This window comes from Leguminivora glycinivorella, chromosome 17 (assembly GCF_023078275.1).
Source record: "Leguminivora glycinivorella isolate SPB_JAAS2020 chromosome 17, LegGlyc_1.1, whole genome shotgun sequence".
Classification (NCBI taxonomy): Eukaryota; Metazoa; Arthropoda; class Insecta; order Lepidoptera; family Tortricidae; genus Leguminivora; species Leguminivora glycinivorella.
Window position 1 is genome coordinate 3,439,802 of NC_062987.1, and position 20,444 is coordinate 3,460,245.

At 37.0% G+C, this 20,444-nt stretch overlaps 1 protein-coding gene across 2 annotated transcripts in view; it reads left to right on the forward strand.

The window, feature by feature from the left end:
• Positions 1-3,651: 3,651 nt before the first annotated feature.
• The window catches only part of LOC125235217 (potassium voltage-gated channel protein eag), a 41,754-nt gene continuing 24,961 nt past the window's right edge, over positions 3,652-20,444 (forward strand). The window contains exon 1 of one of the 2 annotated variants that reach the window (XM_048141697.1): positions 3,652-4,010. The gene's annotated coding sequence lies outside the window, so the exon portion shown is untranslated. The remainder of the gene's footprint in view (positions 4,011-20,444) is intronic. The other variant, XM_048141696.1, reaches the window with a different exon arrangement.

The window sequence follows — 20,444 nt, forward strand, 5'->3', positions numbered from 1 at the left end:
AATAAAGTTTTTATTTATGTATTTGAAGTGCTGTGCTCGGCTATAGAACTCGTAGTGTTTGGATGATATTTTAACAAATACGTAAGTCATTAGTATTTGTAGGTAGCTCACTCGTGTCTAAATTTAATGTATATCGCTAAGTTATGCTAGACCTAGTTGATTCCTTAGCCATCCTAGGCATAGTTTGTCGCAAGTGTTAACATGACTCCTTGCACATCGACTAAAAAAGGATCAGACTTTTTCTCGCTCTTTTTGATTTGCGTTTTTGCGAAAGTTGCGAGATCATAGGGCACTCTAAAAATGTAAAAACGTGTAGTTAGTTGGAATAGGTGGTCCGTAAATATTACTAAACAAAATCATAAAACTTTATATTTTATTATCGAATCGGTAAGGATCGAAAAACCAAAATAATAAATTAATCAGGTGATGAAACTAGCTTTAGTTATATTTTCCATCTCCTACTCCTTATAAAAAACACAAAACTATTTAGTATCGCTAGTGTTACAACAAAGCGATTCAGAATAATGCGGTAAGTGAGTAACTTTTTATGAATCGCTAAATTTGACATTCCTGCGATTCAGTTTAGGCTCAAGTGGCATGTCATGGTACGAAATACACTTGAGATGAGTGAATGAAACGGCTGGGACGCTTATCGCTCGCTCGGTCGAAATTTGATCGCAATAACAACGTCGTGGTAGGAAATAGCGACGCAGTTCAGTTTAGGTTCTAAACTGAATCGCGTTAAGAGATCATGGTAAGGCCCCAGGTCAGAAGTACTCGAAACCGACGAGCGTGTATGAGAAACGTTATGAAAGTGTGTGAAGCGAAAGTGATTTGTCAGCCTCTGCCTACCCCTCTGGGAAACAGGCGTGATTGTATGTATGTATGTATGTATGAATACCAATACTAATAAGGTACATTGGGGCAAATCTCAACTGGGGGGCAAATGTAACTGGTCCATTTATTCCATGTTTGACGTGTCTGTCTGTCTGTCTGTGGCGTCGTATTAGCTCCCGAACGGATGAACCGATTTTGATTTAGTTTTTGTTTAAATTCAGTATTCACTGTCTAAGTTGTAGCGCTACGCTCGTAGCTTATTGCAGAGATTTTTCGCTTTGTAAAGCGCTAATCCGCGAATTTTAAATTGCCAAAGTAATCTTTTTGATTTCCAGACAGTTGAAATCATGTATAACGTTTTCAAGGGTACCACGTTGTCAGTTGTCGTCGTTGTCGATGAGATCGATTTCATATTGACGTTATAAATGTGTACCCTTTTGATGGAAAATGGCACATTTTAATTAGTAGTTAGTGCAGATGCAGATCGGTGGCGCTCTGGTGCCGTAGCCGAAGCTGCGTACCCTGTTCGTAGCAGCTTACCGCTACAAAGCGAGAAAACGCTAGAATCAGCTACGCGTGTAGCGCTACGACAACTTTAATAGAAGTTGCGTTAAAGTTTAACACCAAAAAATGAGACTCTGTACATGGTTACGCTTAACAGCCATTGGAAAACTGATTTGAAAATTGAATTTATCTACATCCATATCATACGCTTAGGATCAAGAAATCTGTATTTGCTAGTGCATCGTAATTTTTACTTTACGATATCGGCTACAGATTTAGAACATTATGTTACAAATACAGAATCATACTTGCGACGATGGTGTAGGTAATTAATCGAGCAGTCATTTATTTTGTTTCAAACAAGGATTATTTATATAGGACTAGCTTTTGCCCGCGGCTTTGCTCTCGTTATAAAGAGACAAAAAGTAGCCTATGTCACTCTCCATCCCTTCAACTATCTCCACTTAAAAAATCACGTCTATTCGTCGCTCCGTTTTGTCGTGAAAGACGGACTAACAAACAGACACACACACTTTCGCATTTATAATATTATATATATATATATATATTTAGTATGGATTTACCTCTACAATCTTCAATTCTTCATACTAAGAATCGTACCTCCATTTTTAGCGCCACGTATTAAATACTATCATAACATAACTACATTGATAGTGGCTACAATTTTTTTTGTCAAAATGTGTATTTGACATGGTTTCATGATATTAAAATAAGGAAATACGTCATTTGTTCTTATAAAAAATAAAAACACGCAAAATTATTTGGGGAAAATTTATTTTTTGTCACTTCCAAGCTGCGAAACAGCGCCATCTAGTTTTAAGACTGAAAAGCCTAAAAAGGGTTAGCTTTTTTCTATGGGCTTTGTCAGTCCTCAGTCACCTATTATATCGTTCTTGGTTTCAAATATCGAAAGTTTTAAAAGTGAACTGGCAGTCAATGATCGAAGTAGAAAACTGTTGCTACGGGTTTACGATGTGCTACGCCGCGTAGCGAACTATTTATTTAATTCTACTTATTAATCAGTACTCCAACAATAATTTTTGAATGAAACGGTGTTTAGTTAGTAGATACCAGATTTAAATACTTATGAGATGATTCTTGGGCCTGACTTGAACTAAATAAATTACCTAAGAGTACCTATGAATGACAAAGTTATAGAGTGAGGAATAAGCTATGTTTTAAGTATGTGCAGAGCTTGTCGTTTATTATTGTGCCTTTTTGTAAGTATTGTAAATACTTTTTGTATGTACAGTAAATAGTTGTCAAAACAAGCATAGTAAAGGCGTGCACAGTAGTCGAGGGCACGTGCGGAATGGCGGAGCACGCAGGCGCGCGCGGGCCGAGCGCGGCTGCGCGCCGCGCCCCGCGGCCCGCTCAGTCGCGTGTCGCGCACCGCCCGGCGAGGTACCGCGTCGCTCCGCCAGCTGCGGCGCCGCGCGGCCTGCCCCGACTTAACCTACTCCCTCCGACCCGCTTGCCATACTCAATCCCATTAACTAATCGGAATTTAAACACCAATTAGGATTTTACAACCTTTTAAGGCTTTTTCATCGGATATGTGAAAACTGCTAAGTAATGCCTTAAAAGCTTGAAAACCATTTCTAGCATAGCTGAGCTTTACTACTCAATAAAGGATTCAATCGGTGTATGCCGTAAACTTTCACACGCTACGCAGATTAGGACGTATTTTATAGAAAATCAACCTTTTCATCGGATACTAAATGATTAACGATTATCCTAAAAAAACCCTTTCGCTCGCGGATTCCCAATTTTCGAACTAAAAATCCATTCGTACTTCGACTAGTTATTTAGTGGCTGGCATTGTGCTCAAGGGTCAAATCGTGTGGCCACGAGAGCCCGACGAAGGCAGCGGTGCTCCACTTTCCTCGGTTCGATCGCTCGCTGTAAACACTGCATGCAACCGGAGCCACCCCGCCTCCAGGCGGATTACTTAGCTACCGACTCTTATATAAACTTACCTACTGTTTATATCAAAGCGTTCCACATCTATCACTGCTTGGAATACTAATAGGACCTTTAGTGGAATTGACTTTCGACTTAGGTAACATACTGGGTGTGTATAATAAGTACGATTGCGCGAATGTACCCTGTTTGTGCATATTTGGCAATAGACGTTTGGTCTACGTAAGACTACGTCTCTACAAGTGTAATAGAGACTATAAAGAGACACTTTACCAGTTCAAATCCTGAAAAAAAGGATCCTTATAGTTGGATTAAAAATCGACCATAACAGCTACGTGTCTTAATACCAATGGTTTTTGTTAATGTTCTTTTGTGGTGTGGTTAAGATGGCAAACGGGATTTCTGTGTAAGTGGGTCTGTAACAGGGTGTGGAGTTAAGTCTGGGCGTTCGTTGTGTAAATGTAATGTTGCGAGTTAGGAGTTAGCCTCAAGATCGAGCCCTAAAGGGTCAACCCACTTGAACCTTTCAATGCGCATGCAGTACTCATAGTAATTTTTATTCCTAAGGATGCTTATCAAATAGTTAATGGTTCAAGGCTTGCCCTGACTCACCAACAACTGTGTAACTGTGCGTTGAGCTGGTGATGGTGGTGTATTCCAGACGCAGGAGCAGTGCCCCATGTCGTGACGGCCCGGCGTCGGCGATCCTCGCGCGGCGGAGACAGGTACCTTCCTACCTATTTAAGTGCCATTTATAGAAAAACCTTCAGTTTTTGTACTAGAACTTGAGAGCAGTATGACTGTTCTTGCACTAGGTACCTACATGTAAGCTGTAGTGTAAACTGCTGTGATACACTCAGATCATTACAGTAAAGTTTTGGAAATTTAAGCACATTAAGATTTTTCCCCCTATTCTAGCTATAGGTAACATGCAACTTGCGAACTGATCTGGTATAAACATTATATAAATGTGATATATACAAAGAAAAACTGACCAGTGCCTCCAATTGTTCCAAGCTGGATACGAACCAGCGTACTCCGTTAACCGGACGGTTGCCTCAACCACTCGGCCATCGGTACACGAAAGCAAGGGTCGAAATTTTCAAGTACCTATACGACACAATTACCGAGAGCTTGGCGCCCCCCAACGCACGACTTGCGACGCGCGACTTGGAGGCATTGGTAATTTTTTCTTTGTATATGACATTTATTTAATGTTTATAGTATAATAGTAGTGAGACTACTTAAAAAATACAAATTAGAATATTTTCTATGAGAAAATAGTTTAATTTGATCTAAGATTCTGATCTGGTATAACACCAACTTTCTGCATAGTGAAGGCACAAAGGTGGAGCTAAGCGCGGAGGAGCTGCTTGCACCAGTTGCACCGTATCCTATGACATAATATGTATGAGAAGCAATGCATAATAATTGTTTACACTGTACTTTTAACTATATAGTTACTGTTTTTTTCTAACTTTCTAACTAATGTCAACAGACTACCATGAAACTAGAAACTTGTCTCAATAGGTAATTTTATAATAATCTAATTATAACCATAGTTTAAAATAACTTCTGTAAACAGTAATATTTTAGGCAACAGAATCAATGTTTAATAATTGTTCACACTGTACTTTAATTATATAGCTAATATGTTTCTCTAACTTTCATGACATATAAATGCAATACTGGTCTCCCGCGGTACAGGCCTAGCCTAGTGCGGGGACCCCTGGAAACTTGTGTTAATAATAATTAGGATATGCACAAATGGATGTAACCTTATCCCTCAACAATTGTATTTGTGTTTATGTGCAATAAACGAATTTTTATCTTTTTTATCTTATCTTTATGTATTTATTGTACATAAAGGAAACAAAAGGGACACAGTTACAGAGTCAGTAATATACGAGTACAATGTAGGCGGACTTATCCCATAAACTTATAACATACCCGCATACTTATAGTGTAGGCAAGTCTGTAAGATAATAGGAATAGGTTGAAAGGAAGGATAAGCTTTCTCGGTGTATACTCGGTGTATCGCGTCGGAAACACGTAGGTACAAAATCCAATTAGTCTGAGAAGCCGGCATTGATTCTAAGCCTAAGCGATTTAAATCTTACTCTTGCTTGTTATACCTACGTAATTTTTTTTTATTTACATCTTGAATGCCGAGGTTACTTACGCTTACGAGGTTCTGAAGATATCCGAAGTTGCACTACCTAACTACCTATCTTATTTTATTTGCATTTACCTAAATGCAAAAAAACTATCTTAAGTAGGTACATAGAATAGCTATAACTGTAGATAGGTAGGTACTTACTTAAATCATTGTCTAAACTTTAATAACTGTTAAGGTCTTGCTTATAAAATTAATGGTACCTATACAACTTTAACATCCACCCGCCTTCGTCAGTTTTCCGTGATCATGATGCATGCAACTGCGTCGAAATATCGGGAGCTCGACAAAAATCAAAAAGGTAATCACGGTCTATATCCCGGTCAATATAAGTCTAATGGTACCTATACAGAAAAGTCCAAATATATCATTAAAAATGAAAATAAAAATGAAAAATTCTTTATTCACTTTAAGAAATACATACACAATTATACAGTTTAATTCCTAGGCATACCTATAATCCGTACGTCTTACAAAATCTCGACTGGGGGGCAAATATAACTGGTCCATTTTTCCATGTTTTACAATGTTTGCATTAGTAAATAGAGTGTCCACCGGTTATACATGGTAGGGGTGTTCCGTGGATACATGTAGAACTCAACATCATAGTATAATAATGGAAAAAAACCGGCCAAGAGCGTGTCGGGCCACGCTCAGTGAGGGTTCCGTAGTTTTCCGTATTTTTCTCAAAAACTACTGAACCTATCAAGTTCAAAACAATTTTCCTAGAAAGTCTTTATAAAGTTATACTTTTGTGATTTTTTTCATATTTTTTAAACATATGGTTCAAAAGTTAGAGGGGGGGGGGGGACGCACTTTTTTTCCTTTAGGAGCGATTATTTCCGAAAATATGAATGTTATCTAAAAACGATCTTAGTAAACCCTTAATAATTTTTAAATACCTATCCAACAATATATCACACGTTGGGGTTGGAATGAAAAAAAATATCAGCCCCCACTTTACATGTAGGGGGGGTACCCTAATAAAACATTTTTTCCATTTTTTATTTTGGCACTTTGTTGGCGTGATTGATATACAAATTGGTACCAAATTTCAGCTTTCTAGTGCTAACGGTTACTGAGATTATTCGCGGACGGACGGACGGACGGACGGACGGACGGACGGACGGACATGGCGAAACTATAAGGGTTCCTAGTTGACTACGGAACCCTAAAAACAGGGACAGAAAGTTATTTTTAACTGCAATTTTTCCATACTAAAAGGAAGGAAAGGTGTGCGTGTGGATTGAGTGAGCACCTTCCGAAAATAAAAATAAAATATGCTGATCATTTAGTAAAAGTTCTAAAACAATTGTAAAACGAATCTCTGAACTTGTAAAAAGATAAATCAAAAGATACAGTCATTAACATGTGCTCACTCAGTTCTCACAAACTACCAACGAAAACAGTTTTATAAATCGGATAGAAATTCATAAAGTAAATCACAAATCAGTTAACTGAGACGTCAATTCCATATTAGCAAGTCGTTCGAAAACGTTTTGACAGTTCTTAAAAAGAAGCTAATTTGTGTAGAAGGAGGAAAGTAGCCTATGACCTACTTAACTATTTAATTTTGTAGATAGCAAGTGCTTGTTGCAGGCCTACGTAAAAGAAGTAAGTACCTATGCCTAAGATTTACAGTTGGAAGCATATCACTCAATAAGCACTGCCGTAGAATATTATATAGATCAATATGTTTACATATTGATTCATGGCATGGCCAACGAAGCAAATTTGTTATCTTATACTTTTAAACGAGCAATTCTTGTATATTTATTTATTTATTTATATATATATTTATTTACACTGACGATCTCGGAAACCGCTCTAACGATTTCGCAGAAATTTGTTATGTGGGGGTTTTTGGGGGTGAAAAATCGGTCTAACTTATCCTTAGGTCCCGGAAAACGCGAATTTTCGAGTTTTCATGCGTTTTTCTTCGCGCGCCATCTCGTGTGCAGTAGTTGTACTGTATTAAGACAGAATTCTTTCGGTCGATGTAAGTACTATTTATTGCAAACACTAGATGGCGACACAGGTCAAGGCTAAAACGAATATAAAATACACTATTTGAGTTTTTGTGGCGAAATGCGCGCCATCTCGTGTGGAGTAGTTGTGTTGTTAAGGCTGAGAATTCTTTCGCTCGATGTAGGTACTATTCATTTTTGAACTAGATGGCGACACATGTCAAGGATACGAAACAGAACCGAGCGAAGCTCGGTTGCCCAGATATTTATACATAATGTCCCAAGATTAGGGTTGTAAAAAAACGGTTTTTTTTCTGGCTTGAAAAAAAACCGTGAAAAAAACAGTTTTTTTTCTGGAGTATGTTTTTTTCTAAAGTACGAAATCTCAAAATTTGCAAAGTAGTTAATACTTTTATACGGTTTTTTAGACTTAATGTTAACTATTAAACGAATTTAATCAAATAACTTTAATTTCTGGTCTTATAAAAGTAACATTTATTTACGTCAAATCTGTAGTTTGTAGTTATCACTATTTACTGTTGGCAACACCACCGCCTCTCCACGCTGCACGCCGCATCGGGGATTCCCCAATAAACGTTTGTATACTGAATTAAAATGTACGTTATTGTTATTGAAACACGTTACAACTCACGAAAAACCGTTATTGTCGTATTATTTGTTCATCTGAAAAAAAAACCATATTTAGAAAAAAAACCAAGGTGCTCGGTTTTTTTTCATGTTTTTTTTCATAATTCTGAAAAAAAACATTTGGTTTTTTTTTCTATTTACAACCCTACCCAAGATAAATAAAAATTGAAACATTACCACGGATTATTTATACATATAGGATTTACATAGCTAGTTCATACTAAGATTCGTATCTCGATTTTTTAGCGCCTCCTATTAAATACTATCATAACTGCACTGATGATGCCTACAAATTTATTTTTTTCAAAATGTGTATTGACGTGATATCATGATTTTATAGTAAAGAAATATTTCATTTGTTCTTATAAAAAAATAAAAAGACGCAAAAATATTTAGCAAAAATATTATTTTGGCCACTTCCAGGCTGCGAACAGCGCCATCTAGTTTTAAGCCTAAAAGGCACATACATTTCAGGGGTACGCTTTTTGTATGGACTTTGTCAGTCCAGTATTAAATCGTTCTTGATACTACCTAAGTATTCCCTTTCTTTTAATAAAATATGTTACTTAAAATAATTATTATTGTTTGTCTATTCTTTCGATTGGCATTGGCATCATAAAAATAGGGTAATTAATTTCACATTTAAGTCAGTTCGTTTCCTATACGAAGCAAGTCATTTTTAGAATATCTTTGAATGCAGTAAATAAAAGTTAGTAATGAGGAGGCACACTCAAAGGTTATGACAGATGGCGCCACCCTGTTAGTCCATACGTGAGAGCGAGAACATGATATGTTTTTCTCTCTCTCACATATGACAGTGACACTTGCACATGCACAGGCGCCGCCTGGCGGGATAAAATGTCAGTGTGCCTCCTCATTTATAAAGTCTTTCTGTAGCAAAATATCCTAACTACGATATTTAAGATACTCTTCGTGTTTCATAGTCTTGGGACGCCCTGTATAACCTTTCGTGTGAATTTAGACTCGGAAACCGAACGTAAAAATGCATTAGAAGAAAAATTAGCAAAAGAATAAATGCCGCTTTGTCGAGGCCAAGCTGTGGCGGACGGCGGCGAACCTTGGATTCGGTTTCGTGCAACAAATTGAAGCAAGGCACTGCAAAAACCGCTTTCTGCTATTTTACTCGATTGTGGAGAAACTAAGTGAGGGTTAATGAATGTTATGACAGAAATTTTTAGTTAGTTCCGTCTTTGACATCTGCCTTTAAATTTTTTTCTACATCCGATATCGGATCGCATATTGGGGAAACGCTCTATGCAGTTAGGTTTTCATCGATCTATCCTAGTTGCATTTCTTTCCGGTTAAATAATGGTTTCTATTTTGCACTAAAATGTATATCATGGTAGACGGTTACTTACTAGAACTCAAAATTACATAGATTTTCCGTGAACTGGGGGGTTACCATGAAGTGCTAAAGCCGTTCAGTTTAGGTTGAGAGAAAGGGACGAAGCTATAGCAGTTCCATAGCTCCGTCCCTCTCTCTCAACCTAAACTGAACGGCTTTAGCACTTCATGGTAGCCCCCCTGTGCTCCATTGTGTAACGTATTCTATAAAACGTCGTAACCGATGGTAAGGGCTCTATTTATTTATTCAACAAAACTAATAGGTTGAAGCCCTAACCAGCACAATTCGAATCGATAATGAGTACATTGTGCAACTCGGGGCGGAACTTAAATATTGTAAACGAGAGTACGTTAAATCGCGACGGCTTGTCGGACCTACTCACTGGCTACCAGTGCTTAACCAAATTGCACCACCTCGCTTACGTAGGAAATAGGTATGCACTCTTGAGGGAAACTGAAAAAATACGACTCAACTCGCACCGACCTATACCAGCGAAGAAGGAAGAAAACTGAGGGCTGCCGGGCTTCGGCTAGAGCAGGAGATGAAGGAATAATGGTCGCAAATGACGACCGGCCATCACAAAAGTATCCAAAATCCTACCAAGAAGCCGAAGGGTTTTTCGGTCTAAATAGAACCCGCACAGGGCATGGCAGGTACAATCACATACGACACAAATGGGGAAGAAATGAGAGTCTGTAGTGTGACTGCGGCCGTGAGGGTCAAACTACCCAGCACATAGTCGAACGATGCCCATAGAGAGGTTTTCAAACCTACCCATTTGACACGTGACGCGATCGGTTAGCTGCGTGACCTGGATGTCGACTTATAATATTACTAGCTTTTCCCCGCGGCTTTGCTCGCGTTAGAAACAGACAAAAAGTAGCCTATGTAACTCTTCATCCCTTCAACTATCTCCACTTAAAACATCACGTCAATTCGTCGCTCCGTTTGACCGTGAAAGATGGACAAACAAACAGACACACACTTTCCCATTTTTAGGGTTCCGTAGTCAACTAGGAACCCTTATAGTTTCGCCATGTCTGTCCGTCCGTCCGTCCGTCCGCGAATAATCTCAGTAACCGTTAGCACTAGAAAGCTGAAACTTGATACCAATATGTATATCAAGCACGCCAACAAAGTGCAAAAATAAACCTACCTAAATAAACCTACATGTAAAGTGGGGGCCGATATTTTTTTTCATTCCAACCCCACCGTGCGATATATTGTTGGATAGGTATTTAAAAATGAATAAATCCTTATTCACTCACACTAAGATCGTTTTTTGATAATATTGATATTTTCGGAAATAATCGCTCCTAAAGGAAAAAAAAGTGCGTGCGTCCCCTCTAACTTTTGAACCACATGTTTAAAAAATATGAAAAAATCACAAAAGTAGAACTTTATAAAGACTTTCTAGGAAAATTGTGTTAAACTTGATAGGTTCAGTAGTTTTTGAGAAAAATACGGAAAACTACGGAACCCTACACTGAGCGTGGCCCGACACGCTCTTGGCCGGTTTTAATATTAATATGGATTGTCTACATATATAAAGTAAACCTACGCCATACGCTTAAATACAATAATTACCCCCACTGACCCTTAAAATAAATTTTGCTACATTAATAAAGAATAGGGATCCTGGGATTAGTTGTCACAGCGGATCCCAGGCTCCCATGAGCCGTGGCAAATGCCAGGATAACGCAAGGACGACGATGATGAATAAATAACAGGGATCTAATTTTCATTGGAGATCGTTAAATTTTTCCTATGCATTTTGTTATTAGGGTTGTGGGGGCGTAAGCCTGTATTGGTTACTCAAAGGCAAAATTTATTAAATATACTCGTAGTACATTGTGCAACAAGGGGAGGAAGTTGAATATTACTAACGAGAGTAAGTTAAATCGCGACGGCTTGCCGGAGCGATTTAAAGACTCGAGTTAGTAATATTCATACTCCCGAGTTACACACAATGTTTTTCATCACACTCGCAATGTAAAAAATATGCAAATAGATGTAAAAAAGTTAAGTACGGTACAAGAAGTTTCACTATTCTCTTGGGAGAAAGATTTTTCAATAACTCACGCTACGCCTGCGTGCAATAGCACATTTAAAGTGCGGGTGTGATGAAAAATATATTATTTCATTGAAATTTCTTGACTAAGTATACCTATTGTAAGTACCTAGTTCACCTACTCAGTAGCAGTGGGAAGTTTCGTCTGTAAAGGTTACTGAAACGACAAGCATTCGGTTATTCGGTTGCGTGCTTAATGTCAATCGCCACGACGTCTATAGGCTATACCTACCTACAGTCAAGCGGTAATAATTTTCACCTTGAAACTCATGGTACATCAAAATTATCCGTGGAAACATTTCTTCATAATAATAGTTATTAAACTTGGAATTAATGGATATTTTAATGGGACTTGGTAGTTCCTGTCTTAAATGTAGAGGTGAACCTAAAACAATAAGGAATATAACGGCAATAAGTATTCTGCCGTTAGTTCATTATTACATACACTTCTGTGTAGGTAAATATGCCTTAAACAGTTTTTTGAGAAGATTTGATTACGACTTTGACAAATGTGACAATGGCCACTAGTAATTTTACCTTTATCCTGTCTTTTGACATAACATAAGCGAAGCCGTAGTAGGTAAACAAAGGCAAACTTCGTGACGAGGATATTCATGCAATCATAACACAAAACTGACAAAAGGTTAACGATGTCACCAGCTGTTTAAATCCAATTCATGATTGCTTCCCGTAGTCGTCATCAATTTGTTTTTATTATTTACTTGAACCGCAAACAGTTTCCATTAGAACAAGTTGGAATAACAGCGAACATAAAACGGAATATTTGACTAAGGTCGATTTCGCTTCACAGTAGAATATAACACTAAAAGAAGGTACTATTTACTGCAGTTTTATTATTTCGCAATGGTGTAAAATAAGTAAATAAATAAATGTAGGACACATTGCTTGCAAGGGCAAGCAATGTGGCGCCTTTGACCAAATCTAAGGAGATTTAGTCAAAAAGGCGCCTAACCTTCAGAGATAACAAAGACACAGACTAAGACTAAGACCATTTGACTAAGAGCATTTGCGATGGGTATCACGGCAGTTTGGGTGCTGTAGCGGTCAGTGGGATTTATCGCTTTTTCTTAATATTTCAATTTAGAAATAAATAAATAATTCGGCAAATAGACGTTCCTGTGTGCGTAGCCGAATGCACAAACGCTCACGATAATATCTCTTTCTTAGATATCCATCTCTATCGCTCTTGCGAATTGGTGCGACAGAGGCAGACTACCTTTATGCGGCGTATCGATTTCGTTTCGCGTCAGAAATGTCACACAAGCCTCCTTTCAAGCATGAGAGGGCTCGGGCTAATAGTCCTCACGCTAGCCCAATCCGTATTGGCGACTTCGTAGGTACTGTAGTAAAACTCTGCTACTCGTACGGTGTAACACACAGCGTAGCTTGACAAGACGACGTTTTGATTTGAATAGCAGCTGCAGCTCTATCATGATTATTTTAGAATTCTTGTCTGTTGGAAAGTGAACATCGCCTGGGTTAACCGTTTGCGATTAGCTACTGGAACCAAAAATTGCATTATCCGTCGAGTAACTTATTCTACAAATTCAAAAACTCATTGCTCGGGTTATGAATTTGAAAACCAGAACAAGTGATGTGTGATACATATGATGTGAATCGGGCTCTTGCTTTTAAGTTAATAGGTACTTTTAGATTTTTTTTTAATAAAAAGTTCCGTATATTGTATCTTAGACCATAATAGGGTCTTGATAAAGAGCTTCAAACTATGCAAACATACTATTCAATATACTCTGGCATGCTTCAATGACAGTCACTCACTGGACGCATATGTACCTTTGGATTCTAGAAAGCAGGGAAACCGAGACAGACGATCCTCCGTAGCAAAAAGTTGTAATTTGCAACAATATGTCATATTGGCATGTTGTTTATTTAACAACAATATATACAATATAAAACTTAATAATAACCGAAAACTTAAAAATAACTATACAAAACTAAAATATAACTAATTGAACTAATAAAAAGTATGCTTTGTTTAAGACTGTACGAGTTTACTGGCAATGGGTTTAAGAAATATGACAGTCACTCACTGCATATGTACCTTTGGAAACCGAGACAGACGATCCTCCGACCTGCAATCTCGAAATACTTATGAATTACTAATGAGTAACCAAAGTAGGTACTCTACTACTTACATTCAATGTACCTACACTATGTTATACCACTGTTTGGGACTAAGTAAATATTTGAACTTACCGAAGCTTGCTTTACATGTTTCGTTTCAGCACTTTCTTACACAGCGTGTAATACTTAGCGATATAAAGTTAGGTAAGAGAACTACTACAATTTTTATGTTAAGTACCGACACGACATTCAACATTAAATTTACCAATCTTTGGGTGTAAACATATGTTTACACCCAAACACAGCCAAATTTGTTACAGGGGGTAAGTATATATATATATATACTTACCCCCTTATTCATAAACGTTCATCAAGCCGATAAAGTTCGTTTGTCCCTTTCTGACGTATCGGTATGATAGAAAGGAATAAAGGAACTTTATCGGCTTGATAACTTTAGTGAACGTTTATGAATAAGGAATTACCAAGGCCTGTAGCCAAGATTACAATTGTTGAATCCCCTTGGCTCTGTCGCCCCAACATGAAAGAGCTATAAAGAGAGAAAGATAACTTGGATACGCTTACGAATCATCAATGAGTGTACATAACATACAGTAAGATTTTTGAATGATTCACGGTTATTTTCACTGTGAGTGTAGTGTGTTTGGACAGACCATCGAGTGTGACCACCCGCCTTCTTCACTTTTCCTTGATCATGAATATCATGATATGTGTGTGTGTGTGTGTGTGTGTGTGTGTATACGTTTAGAGTGACGTGATCGGTGGATTCGGTGGCCCAAAAGCTCGTGGATAATATCGATATTGATCAATAATTTTATTCCTCCTTTATAAAACCTGGTTTTTGGTTAGATTTAGTATTTTTTATTGTCAATTAAATACTATAAATGCATGTAATGGTATGGATAAAAAACGGATTTTTTCCTACAACACCAAGACGTCTTACTACCTACCTTTTACAATACCTAATTGAAAAACGTGTATGTACACTAATTCACCATAAAGACGGACGCAGAAGTCCGCACTTTGCGGCGCGATGCACTCAGTGCACTCGGTCCGAGTGGGTGCTATCTTATCCATAGTGCACTCGGCTGGAGGGTGCTTGTCTGCAGCCTTTGGCTAATGTTACTTCTTTGCATGCAGTGACGTCACGAGCCGGCCAGCGTTTCGTCTCAATTTGCATTCGATTAAGAAAATGAGCATTTTAAGACTGCATAGGTATTATGTATATGGGTTTAGCTGACGAATAAAAAAATCCTCAGAAGAGTCAACTAAGTAGTCGGTGCTGTAAATACTTAACTAAATCTGCATGTTACTCAACTACCTTTAGGTATGTGAGCTGCCTGCCATACTTACATATTCAGATATGGTTATGATGAATCTTGAAATTATAATAATGTGATGTAGGTAGCGCGTGAGTGATATCTGTTCAAAATATGCGTAGTGGGTGTACATATTATACATAGCTACAATAATAGTACATTACGATACAAGTGCGTAAAAAAGGAAGTTCGAAACGAGTGGCGATAAATTAAAACACGACCGAAGGGAGTGTTTTAAATCGACACGAGTTACGAATTTCCTTTTTGCACGTGTATCGTACGACGTTTTTCAGTACAGATGGACCTACGAAGTTTCGACCTGGCATATAATGAACCACTTCTCGCACTACTAGTGCGTCAAAAAAACACCATCTGTACTGAAAAACATTTTACTAGGCGCAGCCTGCACGAAAACCTTCATATATGTCCTAGGGCGGAAAGGTCGTCGCTGAAGAGGTATAATAATAATTTAAGCATAGGTAAATTTATATACTTACTCCATGTATATTTGTATAATATAAACCCATAACAACAGATTATACCTATAAAGTTCCGTACCAAAAAGGTACAACAGGAACCCTTATGGTGCGACTCTGTCCGTCTGTCACACTGTTAAAGAACTACTTATGTTATCGATATGAAGTTTGGAATAGTTATAAACATTGTAAATTTTTAAATTAATTAATATAAATGATAGAAAATGGCCGAAATGAAAGGGGGGCAAACTGAAAATTTCAAGTAACTAGGTCAAGTGGGGTATCGTTAAAAAGAGCTCAAATTGTACATATCAAAACTATTTTTTATAATTTTTTGGTTGTGGAAAAAAAATGTTTTTTAAAGGAAAATGTTAAAAAATACCCCCCCCCCTTATCTCCGAAGTTTACCAACGTTATTATAATGAATATTACAAGAAAAATAAAATCGTACACGTATCTTGAAAACTTTATTTTTTATTTTTAAAATACCTTTCAGATTTCCATTTTCAATTTCAACACCCTTGCGGGTGTTTATTGTACCTGTATTTTTTAACAAAATAACAATGAAATTACCTGCTTTCAAATAGAGGCAAAATGGTTTAAAATCGGTTCACGCAATAAACAATTATTCCATAAAAATCATCTTCCATACTAGCCCGCGCGCATTAGTTTACTCAATTTGCCGATAGATGTTGCTGTACGTTGAACGCTCATTTCCTACATCGCGTTTTTTCTGATATAATGAGGTCGCTTCAGGAGCGTCCTTGCAGCATGTCGTAAGTCGTAAACTATTGAAGTCGAATAGTCTTGATTTTATTTGGACGTTGTCTAACAATAAAATTGTATATTAAAATATTACTTGTTATGTGGGAAATTGAGTCTTTACTTAGTCAAATCTGTAGAGTTCTATGAATAACATTTTGATGATTCAACTATTGAAAGTTTGTACGGAACCCTCGGTGAGCGAGTCCGACTCGCACTTAACCGGTTTTTTTTAATCAAGAGGGTCTTCCAATGTTGTGCAAGTAAAATTTCGGACTTGGAACTGCTAAGTGTGTTAAAGATTCCATGAAAGTAGTCGATCATCTTGGAAATGCATCAAAAACAACTCTGAAGATGGATGACGTAAAATGTCAGGGTATTTTGTCGTTACGTGGAACGCGGGGAGGTATGGTATAATTTGGCAAGTTGCACATTACATTGTGTTACTTTTAGTAAAGTCTTTCTATTTTGCATTTTTTACAAGTAGAAAAGTCTGAGAACGATGCATAGAATAAATTTAAAAATGTAAAAAATATTGTAACTAGGGTCCGAGTGACTCATATGGAGAAAATATTCGCTAGCTAATCCGTAGTCGCTGGAGTATCAAATTCAGTGGCAGTGAGTTCAGTTATCACTAGTATTTATTAGCTTTTATTCTGTCTTGCCAGTTAACATCCTTGCTCCCGCTCCGCCCACTTACGTCCTACTGTAAGGTCATGCTGCAGAAATAAAAAGCAACGGCTTTTAGCCAACAACGTAACGGGGCGTTAAGCTCGGCGTGCCTTAATTATTCAGGGCTCCGCCGCCGTAGGCGAGCGTAATTCGATGCACTCCTTACGATTTCATTTGGCTCCAAAAATGAATTGTGAAAAAACTGTTTTGTCTTAGCCCGCTGTATGAGGAAATTAGTATACATATACACCTCACAAGTAATTATTTTTCATAGATGTTGAGGTAGACGTGCTTATCTACCATGGAAACAGTTGTAGATTCGTATCTATGTCATATTTCGTACAAGTATTTTAAGGGTATGTCAGTCAAGTTTGTCTAAAATATCGTAGTGAGCAAAGCACAAGTAGGATATATCTTCGGGGGGTTTTTGTGGCCTTCGTCCTTTGTGGCTTTTCAGTAGTATAATATACATTCAACAACTGGAAATTAATATATGCATGTATAGTTATTCGTTTATATTCGTTCTCTGTAGCTTCTCGCAGTTTCAGGATCACTGTTTAGTGATACGAGCAGTAGCAGCGAGGTTTATCTGCTCCACCTTGCAGGTAATTTAACGCCTTATCAGTCCCCATACAAAATGTTACAGTCCGTAAGCCAATTAATATATCACCTAATCGGTAAGTATACAGGCCACCCTGGCACAGGCCTGTAACAAAAGCAAAAAAATAAACTGTAGGCTGTACTCCTTAAACTAACCAATATTTGTTCAGTGACTTTCGGAATAGACTTGTGGAGCTACCAGTAGTTTGTCGTGATCTAGATTTCGAGCACTGGACTATACAAGAGTTAAATAGTTTTAATATAGGTATTCAAGGCTACAATCGATCGTAAACTATACTTCGGAAAGCCATTTGGGAGTAGTGTGGCCCCTAAGGCGCACAGCGATCCGCGCAACATGATGATGCATGATGATGCAGCAAGAAGCTTCAATTCACTTCACACTTTCTTACAATTCAGATTACTTGCCCGGGGACAAGTCATATTCGGACCACAGATAGGTCATTTACTGAATTTATTAACTATGTATTAATTTATATCTTGTGCTACAGTTATTAAAATATATTGTAATTGAGAATTTTTAAGTTATGTATATCTAATAAATAATATATTGTAATTGAGAATTTCGCGTAAGCGTAGGTTCGGATCCTACCGACTGCGCCATATTTATATCAAATCTTTAAGTCGGCCATATCCAAAATTAACAATTTTACCAGTTTTAATAACTATAGTGTTTCTAATCCTGATTATTAAATAGCGTCTAATCTTCAGTTTAAACATTGATCACATTCCTTACACTTAGTTTATTACTTAAGTAGTCTATGGTGAACATGAACAATGCAGTGAAACTGGGCCAACTACAATTGTACTCACGTTCTTATTTCTATTGTTAAAACATAGAACTAAAAGAAGTAATTATGTATAATGTTTTAGATTGAATATTCATGTTATTTTTAGTCTGTTCTATCTAATAGAATTCTAACTGCAAGTCAATAAATAAAAAATCTATACTTCTTTAAACCCAAGACCACTAGACACGACAACAAATTTATATTATGCTCTAACCTGTACTTAAGTGAAAACCAAATTAAGTCGCAATTATTTCGAACTCAGGCTCGAGAATAAACTTGAAATCCTTAAGATAAATATGTTCTTAGTAACGTTTTTTTTTTAATTATTGCTCTCTTTTACCATAAAATTGTTACCACTGAATGCTTCGTAAGTGACAGTATAGTGACAAGAGTAGGACAGAGATAGCAGATGAATATTAAAAATTTAACAGGGTTCATGCCACGGATAAAGTAAACTTAATGATGTTAATATTACCATTAAGACATCCGAGATTTATCCCATTTCTAACGGACTAAAAGTCTCAGTAGTCCGTTTTTGTGTAGCACCGGAGTACTGAGACTAGAAAGTCTTATTAGTCCGTTCAACGGACTAAATCAACGGACTACTGGTACTGGGCGAAAATTACGATAGCTGTGTGCGTAGCCGAATGCACAAACGTCCTTTGTCTATTGTACAGTAAAATAATACGTTCTACTTACCTGCATAAACTGGGTCGTTCCCTTTAACCCGTTTATTAAACTAAGACTATGCATGTTGCAATTACGTTCAAAACGCACTCGGCGTTTTTACCCGCTGGCATTTAGGCATTCAGTAACTGTAGGGGCCGTACGTATTTACAAGTTTTTTTTCAGTTCAGTGCATCACAATCGCGTATGCTCCGTACCGTATTGTAGCTAGCTCTATTATAACTAAATATAACTATCACTATTATAAGGTATATTTGAACAAATCTCTAAGGGATGTGATCAAATCACGCAGGGTGTCAAAATGGCGAATCCATTTCATCATTTCTCCAAATAACTTCAGTCACCCTTGACTCTATCCCTCTCTGATTAGTAAATGATAAAATCGAGCAATATAGACGTCAAGCTTTGTCATTTCACTAAATTTGTTTAGGGATTTGATAAAATCTCGTAATAAGTCCCATTAAAACTTTTTTTTGATGATTTTATGGCCTGGTTACGAGACCTTTAAGCCAAGTCTTTAATTTCCCATTAAAACATTTTCATCTAAAATGTTGCCAAGATGAGACCATAATGAATAAGGCTTGCCTGTAAAAAAAATTGACAATTATCATGTGTTGTGTAAGCTTCTGACTCCACGGGCTCTTCACAAACTATAAACAACTTTAGTCAATATACGTGGCTTGGCCGTTGTTTATTGACTGAAATAAACTGAATACTACTTAATAGATATACATTCCTGAAATTCGATTTTATATGTATTCTACAACACGTGTAAATCGTGTAATGTTACTTGTCAAGGTAAAACGTGGCCATGCGTTGATAAATCCTATGCGGAGGATAGAACTGTTTTCGTCGATATTTGAAATTGGGTTACCTACTATATTGGCTACTGACAGAAGTTTTTTTCTTTATGTTTGTTCTATGTAAATTGGGCAAACAAGAATAGTAATTATTTATTTATGTATGAAGATTTTTAATCCCATTGGATACCGAGAAGTCGGTCTAAATTGAAAGATTTGATCCGTACATTGCAAGCTTGTTATACTCTGTCAACCAAGTCTGTCAGTAAATAAGAACAAAGAAAACTATATGCATCCTTTTCTTTAGGGTGCTAGAGAAAAGGATACCTATAGTTTTCTTAGTTCTTATTTACTGACAGACTTGTTTGACAGAATATAAATGGTGTGACAGTTTAGGCGTGAAACGCATAATTATGTAATTTAAATTACATAATTAATTAATTAATTTAAAATACAATTAAAATACATAATTATGCGTTTCACGCCTAAACTGCTAAATTATATGCATAATTATGTAATTTAAATTGTATTTTCAGTTATGATAATGTTAATGGGTTAAATTTATTTATGTTTGTACAAATGTACCCTTGACTTTCATAAGAGCATTATGTCAATGCCTAAATTTTCATTTCATTTCCTTTCAAAAAACCATTTAGAATAACATTAGACTGAATAGACATGC